We start from the raw sequence: 13,141 nt of genomic DNA, 5'->3' as shown, positions 1-13,141 counted from the left end.
AAGCTGCTGGGTTGTTTCCATCCCGATCGGCTCCCACCATTACTCTCATGATCCTGTCTTTGTGCCTCTTGCTACACGGTGAGTATGTGGGAATTCTGTGCTAATTCGTAGTAGGTTTGGAGAAAGAGAACGGAGAGCAGCCCCTGGCCCAGACTGTCGGTAAATCCTATTTAGTGGGAGAGAAATGGGAACCAGTGTAAACAATGAGTGTGAGAGCTCCTGGGCCAGACGCCCAGCTGGTGTAAATCAGTGTAGCTCCATTGGAGTCAGTGCTGGTTTACGCCAGCTGAGGATCTGTCCCTCTAGAGAGCTGACGGGAAAGGTGGTCCCAGCTCAGCCAAGGTCTGAGTGTGTGAGGAACCTGCCATGTCCCAGATCTAACGTCCTGCCTGGTTTGCTTCTTCAGCAAAACAGAAATTAGCAATTTTCTCCTATTAAAGGCAGTTTTTGTCCCTGAAGAGGGACCTCAGACAAGGGGGGGATTTTATCTCCAGCACTAATCACACGTCACCTTTCTGTTCCCAGCGCTGAGTCCCAGCAGCCAGGAGATCTGCTCAGCTCCCGGTAAGTCCATCTGTCCCCAATCTACTCATGGCATTTACCCCTCAGTGAAAATTTCATGGGAAGGCAGATGGGGCTGTGTGGGATCTGACCAGGGTGAGCAGATCTCCTGGTTGACCCGTCCCTGTCCTGCTACCTCTCAGCTCTGCTCTGACCCAGGGCCAGTGTGACACGCAGGTTAGAGAGTCACATCCACAGCCCGTCCCACCCCCAGGGCACTGGCCCTGGGAAGCAGAGAACCCCACGGCTCTGACCCCAAGGGATTTACCTTCCCATGCACGGGCTCCCCTTGTGGCTGCAGGTCTGTCGCCTGGAGCTCACCCCCCACATGGACTCAGCCTGCACCTCGTTCTTAAATGTCAGCAACACCGTTAATAGTCAGCCCTGGGCAGGCAGATGGCACTCAAGAGGGAACGGACAGAAGGGACCATTATGTAACACAGACTGAGCTCCTGTGTGACCTGGGCGAGAGAGCCGCACCCAGCGACCCTGGGTCCAGCCCAGCAGCGGCTGGTGGAGCCATTTCTTTACTGGTTGCCTGGGCAAGACAGCAGCAGGGGGCACCCCTGGGGTGGGGAAGGTGTTGGGCAGATATTGACCTACCCAGTGGCAGCAGCAATTCCCCTGGGAATTCACAGCTGGGTCCCATTGCCCTGGAGATTCCCAGGAAAGGGGGATCCACTCCCAGCGGATACTCTTGGACCTTCCCTTAGTCTGGGTCTGCTGGAGGGTTGAGGGGCAGGAGGGGCACAAGGACAGGGCGGATGTTAGAGCAGAGGTCGGAGGGGTTAGGAACTGGACACAGCTCCTTGCCTGTCAACTTGTGAGCGCCCAGGGGCAGCAACTGGCCTTCACTGCATGGGCTGAGGGGACAGGCCGAGGTGTTGGCCAGGCCCTAGACAGCCCCCAATGGCCTGGACGGCCTCGCTCAGGGGTTGCCTCTCTCCCGGCTATACTGCCCCAGCTGGGGTTGCAGGCTGCGCGCACTGGGGGCTCTTATTCTAGGAGAGTGAACAGCACCAGACAATGCGAACCCAGCCCAGCTGAGCCTCCAGGTTCTTCCATAACTCAAATGATCCCAGGGAATAAAGCTTCTGGTCACCAGAGAGAGATTCTCCCCCGTCTGCCCAGCTGGGCTGTAATCAGAGCCTCCATCTGAGACGTGGCACAGACCCACCCACCATTTACCTCCTGCCCCATAAACAGGGCTGGGTGACACCAATGCCCCACTGACAGCTCTGACCCATTCCCCTTCCCAGGTGCTCTCCATGCCCCTGACCTCCACCTGAGCCAGACGTTTGCCCAGCCAGGGGACTCCGTGCGGTTCCAGTGCTTAATGTTCTCCCAGTTCATGGCCACCCGTGTCATCTTCTGCAAGGAGGGGGAGGAGGTTTCATCCCAGCGGGGTTCAGAGAAGGCCACCTACGACTATGACCATCGGGTGTCTGGAATCAGCTCTGGGAATTACACCTGTGGGTATGAGATCAAGGACAGTAACAACCAGGTGACCAGATCCCAGCTCAGCCCTGCCCAGCGCCTAAGTGTCACCGGTAAGTGTGTGTGTGTCTGTGTCTGTGACCCAGCTCAGCCCTGCCGAGCAACTCAGCATCAGACCAAATAGTGGGGTGAATGGCAGAGCGAGAACAACAATTCAATAAGAAACCCCTGAAAATCCAAATGCTGAAATTCATCAAAATCTGAAACAAAAAATTTCTAACAAAACAGCTTTGTTCAAAATTTGACACAGGGAACTCCACCCCCCATTTTCACCCATCTCAGCTCAGATGGCCCAACCCAGACAGGTGGGGGATGGGAACATCATAGAAATGTCGGCCTGGAAGGAACCTCAAGATGTCATCAAGTTCAGCCCCCTGCACTGAGGCAGGACAAAGTAAAACTGGACCATCCCTGATAGGAGTTTGTCCAACCTGCTTTGAAAAACCTCCAATGACAGGGATTCCACAACCTCCCTTGGAAGCCTATTACAGACCTTCACTAGCTCATAGGTAGAAAGCTTTTCCTACTGTCTAACCTAATCCTCGCTTGTTGCAGATTAACCCCATTACTACTTGTTCTACCTGCAGTGGACACTGAGAACAATTTATCCCCGTCCTCTTTATAACAGTCATGAGCATATTTGGAGACTATCAGGTTCCCCCCTCAGGCTTCTTTTCTCAAGTCTAAACATGCCCAGTGTTTTTAACCTTTCCTCCTAGGCCAGGTTCTCTAAAATTTTGATCATTTTTGCTGCTCTCCTCTGGACTCTTCAGTTTGTCCACAATTTTCCTAAAGTGTCACACCCAGAACTGGACCCTGTACTCCAGCTGAGGCCTCACCAGTGCTGACCAGAGTGGGACAATGACCTCCCATGTCTTACGTACAACGTTAGCGCTTTTCACAACTACCTTACACTGCTGACTCAGATTCAGTTTGAGAGTCACTCTAACCCCAGACCTCTTTCAGCAGCACGGCCACCAGCCAGTTATTGCCCATGGTGGAGTTGTGCTAGGGCAGCGTATGGGCCTAGAGTGGGGCCATGCTCTGCTCTGATCTCTTGTGTATTTATTGCCTAGGTGATGACTCCAGAAGCGGCAGTGTCGGCGGTTCCTCCCCCACAGAAGGTAAATGCTTCCGATGGGTGAGAGTTTCATCTGGAGTTTACTGACCCTCTCTGCTGAACCGGCAGTTAGTGAATTATTTCCTCCCTCTGCACTCATTGTATTTGGTGTTGTTCTGGCAGGAGGCACCACAGGCATCATCACACCTGGGCTCACAAGTTCTGTCTCTCTGTGTAATTAGTTATTAATGCTCTGTGCTCCAGTCTTTAGAACAGAGGCGTCACAAACAGCACGTGGGCAAACCCCTCGTTCAGGAATCTCAGCCCAGCACCAGTGTCCGGTTCCCAGGGAGCCACCAGGCCCCAGGAACAGACTTAAGCAGAGACCAAACTTGACTGTTTGCCTTAGCTTCCCTGAAGCATTTACATCAGAAACCAACCCACCCTCTCCTGAGGACACAGCTGGTGCCAAGGCCTCGTGCTGCCCTCTGCCCCGGGCAGGGTCGCCGCTGTGGTGAACTGCCAGCCACACTGGAGAGGGGCGATAGGACCTGGGCTGCTGCGTCTGTCGCTGGCTCTTGTGAGGCCTTTGCACAGAATCCTGGTGCAACCTGAACAAACTGGGGCAAGAGTGACTCTGTGCTGGGGGAAAGGGAGGAGCCTCCCCAACAACCTCCATCTTTCCATCAAGGAAACATGCCCCCCTGCAGCATGATCTCCCTTAGATCTAGGCCTCTGGGAGCTCACACAGGGTCCCCGTTACAGAGCTGCTGCTGTGTGTGTAGTGCTGGTACTGCAGTCCCACACGCTGCTTTGCACACGGGCATCACCATGTCCCTTTCCATGTTGCAGGGCCAGACATGTTGTCCATCATCATCTGGGCCACTCGCTGCACCCTGGTTTTTCTCCTCCTGGTGTCTGCACCCATCATAACCATCATGCTGGAGAAACGGACCTGCCCCAGGCTGTGGGGCTGGAGGAGACTCATAGGGGGAGTGTGAGCATTTTGCCGGGGGAGGCAATGGGGGATCCCCATTGACCAGCTGTGAGTAGGAGGAAGGGTAAGGAGGGGGCTGGGGAGATACCAGTGACCATTTCTGAGCGTGTGTTGGGGAGACACCATTGGCTCCCTCTGTCCCAGGGCTGGGATGGGAGCTGCTGTAGCCTGACACAGAGACTGCCTGCAGGTAGGAGGCAGCCCCAGCTAAGCAGCGACTGGCGTGGGTTGATGACCCGGTGCCTCGCCCCCTCTCCCAGTAACTGGATCTTCAGGGTCCGGTCAGTACACCTGACTGGACACTTCTAGAACCCCTTTTTGACCGGACATTCTAGAGAATAACTGGACACCTGGCATTGGCAACCCCCTGCCCTCCAGACCTCTGGTCACTCTCAGCCAGGCCAAGGCCACGCCAAGCTCTGTCAGATCTTAGCTCTGTCCCAGTCAAACAGCCCAGCCCAGCTCCTTCCTTTGCTACAAATAATCCCTCCTGCAGAGGGGCTGTAACTTTAGAGGAGGACGACTAGTTAATGGTTAAGGCACCTAGGAGATTGGAGTTCAATTCCCAGCTCTGCTATTGAGTCCTTGAGCCTGTCTCTGACTCCCTCTGGGTCTCAGCTCTCTATCTGTGAAATGGGGATAATAATTCTGCCTTGTCTCAGGGGAGAATTTTCAAAGCCCCTATGGGATTTAGGAGCACAATGCATGACTGTGCTCTATGCCCACTGCCTTGTGCTTGCAAGGCCCTCAGATGCTTTTCAAAATTCTCCCTTAGACTGTGAACTCTTCCAGCCGGGAACTCTCTCTCACTAAGGGTTTGTCTGCACAAGGAAATCGACCAGCAGAACTATACTATAAATAATCACTGCAGTCATCTCGGGATAACTCCCTGTGGGAACACCCTTATTCTGGAATTCGATAGCCTTGATCAGGGTTAATTTACACTATTTTCACCATGAGGTAAACTGGAAAAAGCCCTTCATACACTGGAGTAATACTAAGAGGGTCTCCACTGGGGGTTATCCCGGGATAGCTGCAGTGGTTTAGCTAGGCCAGCATAGTTCTGCTGGTCAGTTTCCCCATGTAGAATCCATTAGTGTCTGTGCAGCACCCAGCACAAAGGGGCCTGACTTTGGCTGGGGTCTCCAGGGGCTGCTGTAACGTCTATAGTCACAGGAAATTGCAGTTGGGGGCTCGGTGCACAGGAGCTAAGGAACGAGGTCTCTGTTTCTGATTTGATATTCTGTCCTGTGGATAAATTGTAAAGTCTGGTTCATTATTAAATGTATTCAGGAGCCCAAATAACCAATATCAGTCAGGTTTATTGATCTAAGACAACAATAATAAAAAACAGGGAAAAGTTCAATATTATACCTGTCTCTGGGAAGCTCTCTTGTGTAGCGTTGCTACATTCCAATTATACAGAAGGTGTACTCCCCAAGTTACACCCCTAAAGCCCTCTTTTTATACCCTACCTGTTTAGAGGTACAAGGTGCTGGGTATGTCATCTGAGACTAGATTTAACCAATCAGCTTTCTACCTTGTTTTTCTGGTACCATGGTGTACCCCTTATTTCTTTGTTCTGAACACATGGTACCAAAGGGAGTGACGGCAAAATCTAGGTCTCTACTAGGCTGGAACATTCATGTGTCTTGTCTTCTTCCTTTGATATTCAAATACAGACCTGTAAGAGTAACTCCGCATCTGTGGCTACGATAAAACACTCATATGTCCTGGTCCTGACAGTTTTCCTATTTATAAACCAAAGCTTCCTTCAGCAAATGCAAGATGTGATAGGATACTTAGCACAAGTGAACAGGACTATAACAAAGGGATAGGTCAACTTAGGCTATTTAATTGCTCTAATATTTGTGCTTAATACTATTTGTGCTTAATGTGTGTATATATATATATATGGTGAGGATAATACGTTATTAATATGAGAGATACAGATGCTAACCAGCATATAGTGGTAAGCAGTACCCTACTGGGGTTTTCTTCTGTCTCCACTGGATGCTTGGGATTCAGATATTAGCCTGTGAGCTCTTTGGGGCAGGGGCTGTCATTCGCTCTGTTTGTACAGTGCCCAGCTGGTCTCTAGGTGCCACAACAAAGAAATGTTAAAGCAAAGAGTGCAGAGTGTCTGAGTGAAAGCTCCCATCTCCTGTTAATTATTTGGGTTCTCTTGTTTGTTTCCTTTGTGTTTATTTTCAGATCAGTGTAAAATTCCCATCAGGGGAGTCACAGGATGATAGGCCAGAGAACAGCTAATCTGTGGATGGGTGTGGGGGCGTTTCCCGCGATTGGAAGGGCACATGTCTCCATGGATGTCTCACGTCTATACAAGTTCTTCAGCGATATGCACTTGGCTGCATTTCACACCTGGGAATGTCAATGGTGCTGCCAGGTTTCCACTGTGGGGTTTATAGACAATGTCTAATTCTTAAAGTAAGGAAGCAGAGATAACAAGAAACCCCTTGAAATATTTCATCTCTGACCCCTGCAACTTTGTCCAAGTGAAGGCACTGTCCCATCCACTAGATGGCATTTTGCAGCAGTCCCAATGGAAAATTCCATCTTACCTGTGTTGGTCCAATAAAAGATATTACCTCCCCCACCTTTTTCGCTATTTTTTTTTGTCACCCATTAATGCCGCCATCTACTGACCAAAGCTATAATTGCAACTGTGAAAATTTGTCATGGTTTTTGTCTCTAAACCAGAGTTTCATGAACTTCTCCATTGTGAGGAGTTGACTGTAACAGACAGACTATCTAGCAGACACCTCCCCTGCCATTAGCACCCGCATAACATCCCTGTGGCCACCTCTACAACAGCTTCTCCAGAAATTCAGCATTAGGAAAGGGCTGGTTTCTCAACAGGAAAATTTCTCTCTCCCTCTTTCTGATTCTATTCCCCTCAGTTCTGACTCCATCCTGACACCTCACACACAGGGGGGAATCTCATGCCAGCTTCAGCTAAAAACAGAGATCAGGGCTTCAACCTCTAGTGTCAGCCAGAAATGAAATGGGATATGGGACCTTTCCAATAGAAGGGGACTCAGGCTCTGATCCAGTCCCAGGTTGGGGGAACTGGCTGGCCCAGTGGGATATGGAAGAAGACACAAATTGTACAATCAGTAAACCAAATAGTCCATCACTCACTAAAGATTGTAACCCGAGTTTTGTTTCATTAAATCTCACTCAAAACCACAGTATATGCATCATCCTTTCCATTGTCAAAACACAAATATCTTTAACACAACCCTAGCTATGGTGTAACTATCACTGCACCATAACCCAGACAGATTCTGGTCCCTGGTTATGTTTTGCTTCCATGGCCAACAGTGTCAGTTCTGTGCTCTGACATGTCATGAGACTTCCCATTGCAGATAGTGGGAAGAAAGATCTTGGAACTAACTCTCAGTGCTTGGTAAATTCCTGGGCATAGGCGTGTGCACAGGGTGTGTTGAGTGTGCCGGGGCACACCCTAATGCCCTCTCAGAAGCGACCAGCACGGCTCCATGTCCCTGGGACCAGGGGGAGGGTTGCTCTAGGCACCGCCACCTGCAGCTCCCATTGGCCAGGAACGGGGAACTGCGGCCAATGGGAACCTCGGGGGAGGTACCTGGAGGCGTGGCAAGGGTAGCGTGCAGAGCCCTTTGCCGCCCCACCCCCCCTGGGGCTGCACGGGGACGTGGTGAGCGGCATGGGGCCTTGGCAGGCAGGGAGCGCACCGCTGCGGGTAAGCGGCGCTGGGCCGGAGCCCGAACCCTTCCTGCACCCTGTTGAGCCGGGCTCCCCTTCCCCAGGGCCTGGCCCGGCTGCTTTAACAGCCCCATGTGCGCTGGCAGCCTCCCACCCAGCAGCACCAACACAGTCGCTTAAGTTGGCCCGTGGGGCTCACGGGGGCGCTGCCACAGCCCCCGCACCCAGGCAGCTGCCCCCCTCCAGCGCCCGGGGCCCCAAACCCGCCTGCAGCTCCCATCACTGGCTGCAGGGGTCAGGCCACCCCCGAGCCCAGCCCACCTTAAGTGGGGCCCAGGAGCCAGCGGGCCCAGAGCAGGGGGTGAGCCCGGCCCACAGGATCCCCCGGAGCCCGGCTGCAAGCTCAGCTCCCCGGCGCTGTTCGGGGGCTCCGGCCCGTCTCCCTCGGCCTTGAATCCAGCTCAGGGAGCAGCCCAACCCCGCTAAAATCCACCCCGGCTGCCTCTGCCTGGCCTGGCCCCAAGCGCCCAGCCCGGCCCTCTCTTCCTGGCCCCCGAGCCTTCCCGCCGGGACGGGGGAGCCCAGATCCCCAGCCCGGGGCCCACCTGCAAACAGCCTACTCTCCTGCACCCCAACTCTCTGCCCCTCTGGCCCCCACCCCCTGCCCTGAGCCCCCTCCTCTCTCCCCCCCCCCCCGCCCCAGCCCCCTGCCTGCACCCTGTACCCCTCCTGCACCCCAACTCCGTCCTGAGCCCCCTCATACACCCCGCATCCCTCCTCTGCCCCAATCCCTTGCCCTGAGTACCTTCCTGCACACCATACCCCCACACACAGCCCGCGCCCCCTCACACACCCCAACATTTATGTTCGCCTTTAAAAAAAAAAAAATTCCCTGGGTGCACACCCTAATTAAATGTGCTGCGCATGCCTAGGTTCCTGGGTCCCATTCCCAGCTGTGGCTCTAACTCACCGTGTGAGCTTTGGTAAGTCCCCTCCTGTCTGGGTGCCTCAGTTTGCCCTTCTAAAGCCAGGACAAAAACTATATGGGTGTTAGCAACCAGGGCAAATCTGAAAGTCTGACCCTACAATAACAAAGCAGCATGTGCAGCCCCAACATTTAAAAGACAACCACAATATAAACAAGCCAGGGTACAGAAGAAGCAAGATTACTGCAAAAAAATAAAATAAAACATCTTATAAACCAGCACTGACATTGCCAAACACACCAAGTGTAAAACCAATAGAAAAATTATTTAAAAATTCAGTCTGCTCAGCTCGCTGCCTCTGCTCCCATTCGTGGGTCTAGCTCGCCGCCCCAGGAATTCCCTGACATCTCGGGTTCAAGGGCCCAGGCTTCTGTTCAGGGCACAGACTCTGGGATGGGGCGCGGCCTCCTTTCCTCCAGCAGCACATTCAGGATGTGTCCATTGATGTTACTGCCCCTGCTCCCCTCAGTCACATGTCACAGTGTAGGGGTCCTGACGTGAGGGGGCACCCAATGGGATTGCTCCCTCCCCCACTATAGGTGGCTTCAGCTTCTCACTCACTCTGCTCTAGGAGAAACACGGGGGCCCTTCGGGGGTAGGGCCCAAACCCACAGACCAGCCCTTATTCCAGCAGTGGGGTTTATAAAAAAAAAAAAAACCCTGAGGAATGAATTTGAGGGAGACAAGGAATTTGTGTTGTGGGGCAGAATTGTGGAAAACAAAGCAGAGAAATAAGGAAGGTCTCCCCCCAACAGTGAAGTCACCTCCCCTGACCCATAGAACAGCCTCACCCCACATGGGAGTTCCACTCTGAACCAGGCAGCAATTTACACATGGAAATAACTGGGGATTCTCATTCCACCTCACTGTTGTTATTAACAACACAGCCAGCATTCATGAGCAACCCTACACTAACAATCAAGTGCGACCCCAGCCCCAGCATTCACAAGCAACCCTACAATAACTAAGCAGCAGGAGTGGTTTCCAGAGCTCACAAAAAGACCCAATGATAACAAACCAGTGTGCCTGCAGTCCCAACATATGAGTAACCTCAGTACTTATTGACAACCCTACAATAACAATCCCACATGGAAAGTATTCCAGTGCTCATGGATGAACCTACAAAAATAAATCAAAATGCAACCCCAGCGGTCACAAACCTTGAAATAAACCACTCTGTGTACAGTCCTGGCCCTGGAAAACAACCCTACAGCAACAAACCGTTTGTGTTCTCACAAGTAGAGCTGGGCGAAAATTCTGGACGAATAGTTCACTCACTGAAAAATGAAGGTTTGGCCAATACAAAACTACTCACGAATTTGACCCAATTAGTTTCCATTGGACAACGTTGTTTAATACGTTGTTCAGGCTGCTTCAGAAGTGTGTGTTTGACCCATAAATACCAGCTAACAATTTGCTATTCCTTGGGCCAAAGAGCACGAGAACAACTCTCCAGCCTGGGGATTAAGGCACTCGGGAGGTAGGAGACGCTGACTCAAATCTTTTCTCTTCCTTATTCAGAGGAGAGATTTGAATCCATAGTTCCTACCGCGCAGCTGAGCCCCTGAATCCCCAGCCTATAGAGTCATTTTCATTCACTCGGTTTTTGGCCCTATTAATATTTAAGTAGTTATGCAAAGTGGAACAGCCTCCACAGTGGAACAGCCCAGCCCAGAGTCGCCTGTGCCCTGGGGGTGAGGATGCTCACGCTGAGTTCAAGACTCTTCTCCAAAATGGAGTTCCAAATATGGGTCTCCCACATCCCAGGCAAATTCTCTCACCCCCGGAGATAGGTTGGGTGGGGCAGACACTGTTAGGAAGCTGCCCTGAATGAAAAGTTTTCTACAACTTAAAATAGACTTTCCTGATTCATTAACAAATTCCCAAAGTGTTCGGAACCAACCCGAATCCCTGCTCTGAGTTTCCAGTTTGCTGCCAGCCAGAAACATCAACTTTTCACCCAACTCCACCCACAAGTGACCTGCAATAACACACAGACACAGCAACATCGCAGAACCTGTACCAGCACCAACATCTGCAAAATACACCCATAAGAAACAGATGAAATCCCAGACACTGACCCTGGGCCAGCCACTTGGCTCTGGGTGTGCCCTGCAGCCTCGGCTCTGGGTGGGGTGGTTACCTCTTCTGAAGGCAGCGTGGGTTGTGGTTGGGGGTGTCTCTGCCTAGTGACTCCCACCATCTTCCACTGGCCTCTGTCTCTCAGCGTACCACCATATCCCATGTGACATGAGGGGTCTCCTGATACAGCTCCTCCCTGTAACAGAATCCCTGCCCCACGATGGGGGAAGCCAGGAAAGATGGGAGCATAAATTATGCTCTAAGGAGCAAAGTTATGTGTGTGGGGGGGAGAACCCTGGGGTCAAACCTGGGGACAAAAAGGACAAACCCCTAGGCCCTGCCTGGGCTACCCCCCATCCTGTTTCTTTCCTGCTCCTCTCTCCTCCCCTCATCCTGTTTCCATCCCCTGTTCTCCTCCCCCTCCCCATTTCTCCCGCTCTCCTCGGAACTGACGAGGTCCGAGCTGGAGGACTGTGTCAGGTTCTGGGTGTCACACTTTAGGAAAGATGGGGACAAATTGGAGAGAGTCCAGTGGAGAGCAACTAAAATGATCAAAGGCTTAGAAAACCTCATCTATGAGGAAAGATTTCAAAAAAATGAGCATGTTTAGTCTTGAGAAAAGAAGACTGAGGGGGGACCTGATAGTCTCCAGATTTGTTAAGGGCTCTTATGAAGATGACAGTGATCAACTGTTCTCAGTGCCTATGAAGGTAGGACTAGTCCTAATAGGCTTAATCTGTTTAGGTTCAATAGTAGGAAAAACTTTCTAACAATAAGGGTAGCTAAGCTTTTGCATAGGCTTCCAGGGGAGCTTCTGGAATCCCCATCATCAGAGGTTATTAAGAACAGGTTGGCAAACCGCCAGTCAGGGATGGTCTAGGTTTACTCTGTCCTGCCTCGCTGCAGGGGCTGGATGTGATGATTTCTTGAGGTCCTTTCCAGCCCAATATTTCCATGATTCTCTGATTACCAACATTCCCACCCTCGTCGCACAGCATTAACCTCTAGGAGGTCAACTCTACATAAACTTCATAGACTTTGAGAAGGCTTTTGACAGTATTCACAGGACCAGCCTATGGCACATTCTGTGGGCACATGGAATCCCTCTCCGTATAATCAGCATAATCAAAAGCTTCTATTTCAACTTTATATGCAGAGTTGATCACAGGAGCATGTGAGGGGTACATCATGTCTGCAATCCTCTTCAACATTGCCATTGAATGGGTAATGCAGCATACAACAGAAGACATGCCAAGAGGCTTTAAATGGACACCCTTCTCAATCCCTTGAAGACTTGGATTTCGCAGATAATCTTGTTCTCCTATCACATATCCAGCATGATATACAAGAAAAAACAGCTCGACTCCATGCATTCAGCCAGCAAAGTGGACTGAAAATCAACCGCAATAAGACAAATATCATGACTTTTAATATTGCCTCACCATCACCAGTACAGATAGAGGATTATGTTCTCACCAATGAAGAAACATTCACGTATTTGGCAGGACCATCAGCCAGGATGGTAGAATAAGCCAGGACATCTGGAACAAAATCAGTAAAGCCAGAAACACCTTCAGGAGCTTAAATACAGTCTGGAAATCATCAAAATACAACACCAAAAGCAAACTGAAGATTTATCAGAGCTGCGTACTTTCAACATTACTTTATAGTGCAGAATGCTAGGGAATGAGAATGTCTGACATGTCCAAACTGTCTTCATTCCATACAACCTGCCTCAGAAAAATCCTCCATAGCTTTTGGCCCAGAACAATCTCAGACCATCCTGTAGCCAAGAGGATCTGAGCACCATCATTACCAAGAGGCGTTGGAGATGGATTGGCCATGTGCTTCGGATGGGAACTGATTCCATCACCAGGGTAGCAATTAGATGGACACCTGAAGGCAAGTGAAAACGAGGCTGCCCAAAAACAACATGGGGAAGAGCTGTAGAAGCCGAGCTGAAAAACCTGGGGAGCAGCTTGGGAACCATTGCAAGACTTGCCAGAAACAGACAGGGTGGAGGAGTTTTGTCACTGCCCTAAGCGCCAGAGGTGTAATGGGAACATGATGCTGATCTAGGAGATCACAGAGACAAATGGATTTTTTTGTGGAAAATTTAGATGAATTTCCCTTGAAATTTTCAGTAATAAAAGTTTAAATTTTCATCCAGAAATTGAAAACCTGAAAACTGTGAGGGAAATGTCAGTTTTGGCATCTGAAAATGGAAAATCATCCTTTCTGGTACCTATTGTG

Source organism: Trachemys scripta, chromosome 7 (genome assembly GCF_013100865.1).
Source record: "Trachemys scripta elegans isolate TJP31775 chromosome 7, CAS_Tse_1.0, whole genome shotgun sequence".
Taxonomy (NCBI): Eukaryota; Metazoa; Chordata; order Testudines; family Emydidae; genus Trachemys; species Trachemys scripta.
The sequence above is the reverse complement of the archived record's forward strand: the minus strand, read 5'-3'. Positions refer to the sequence as shown.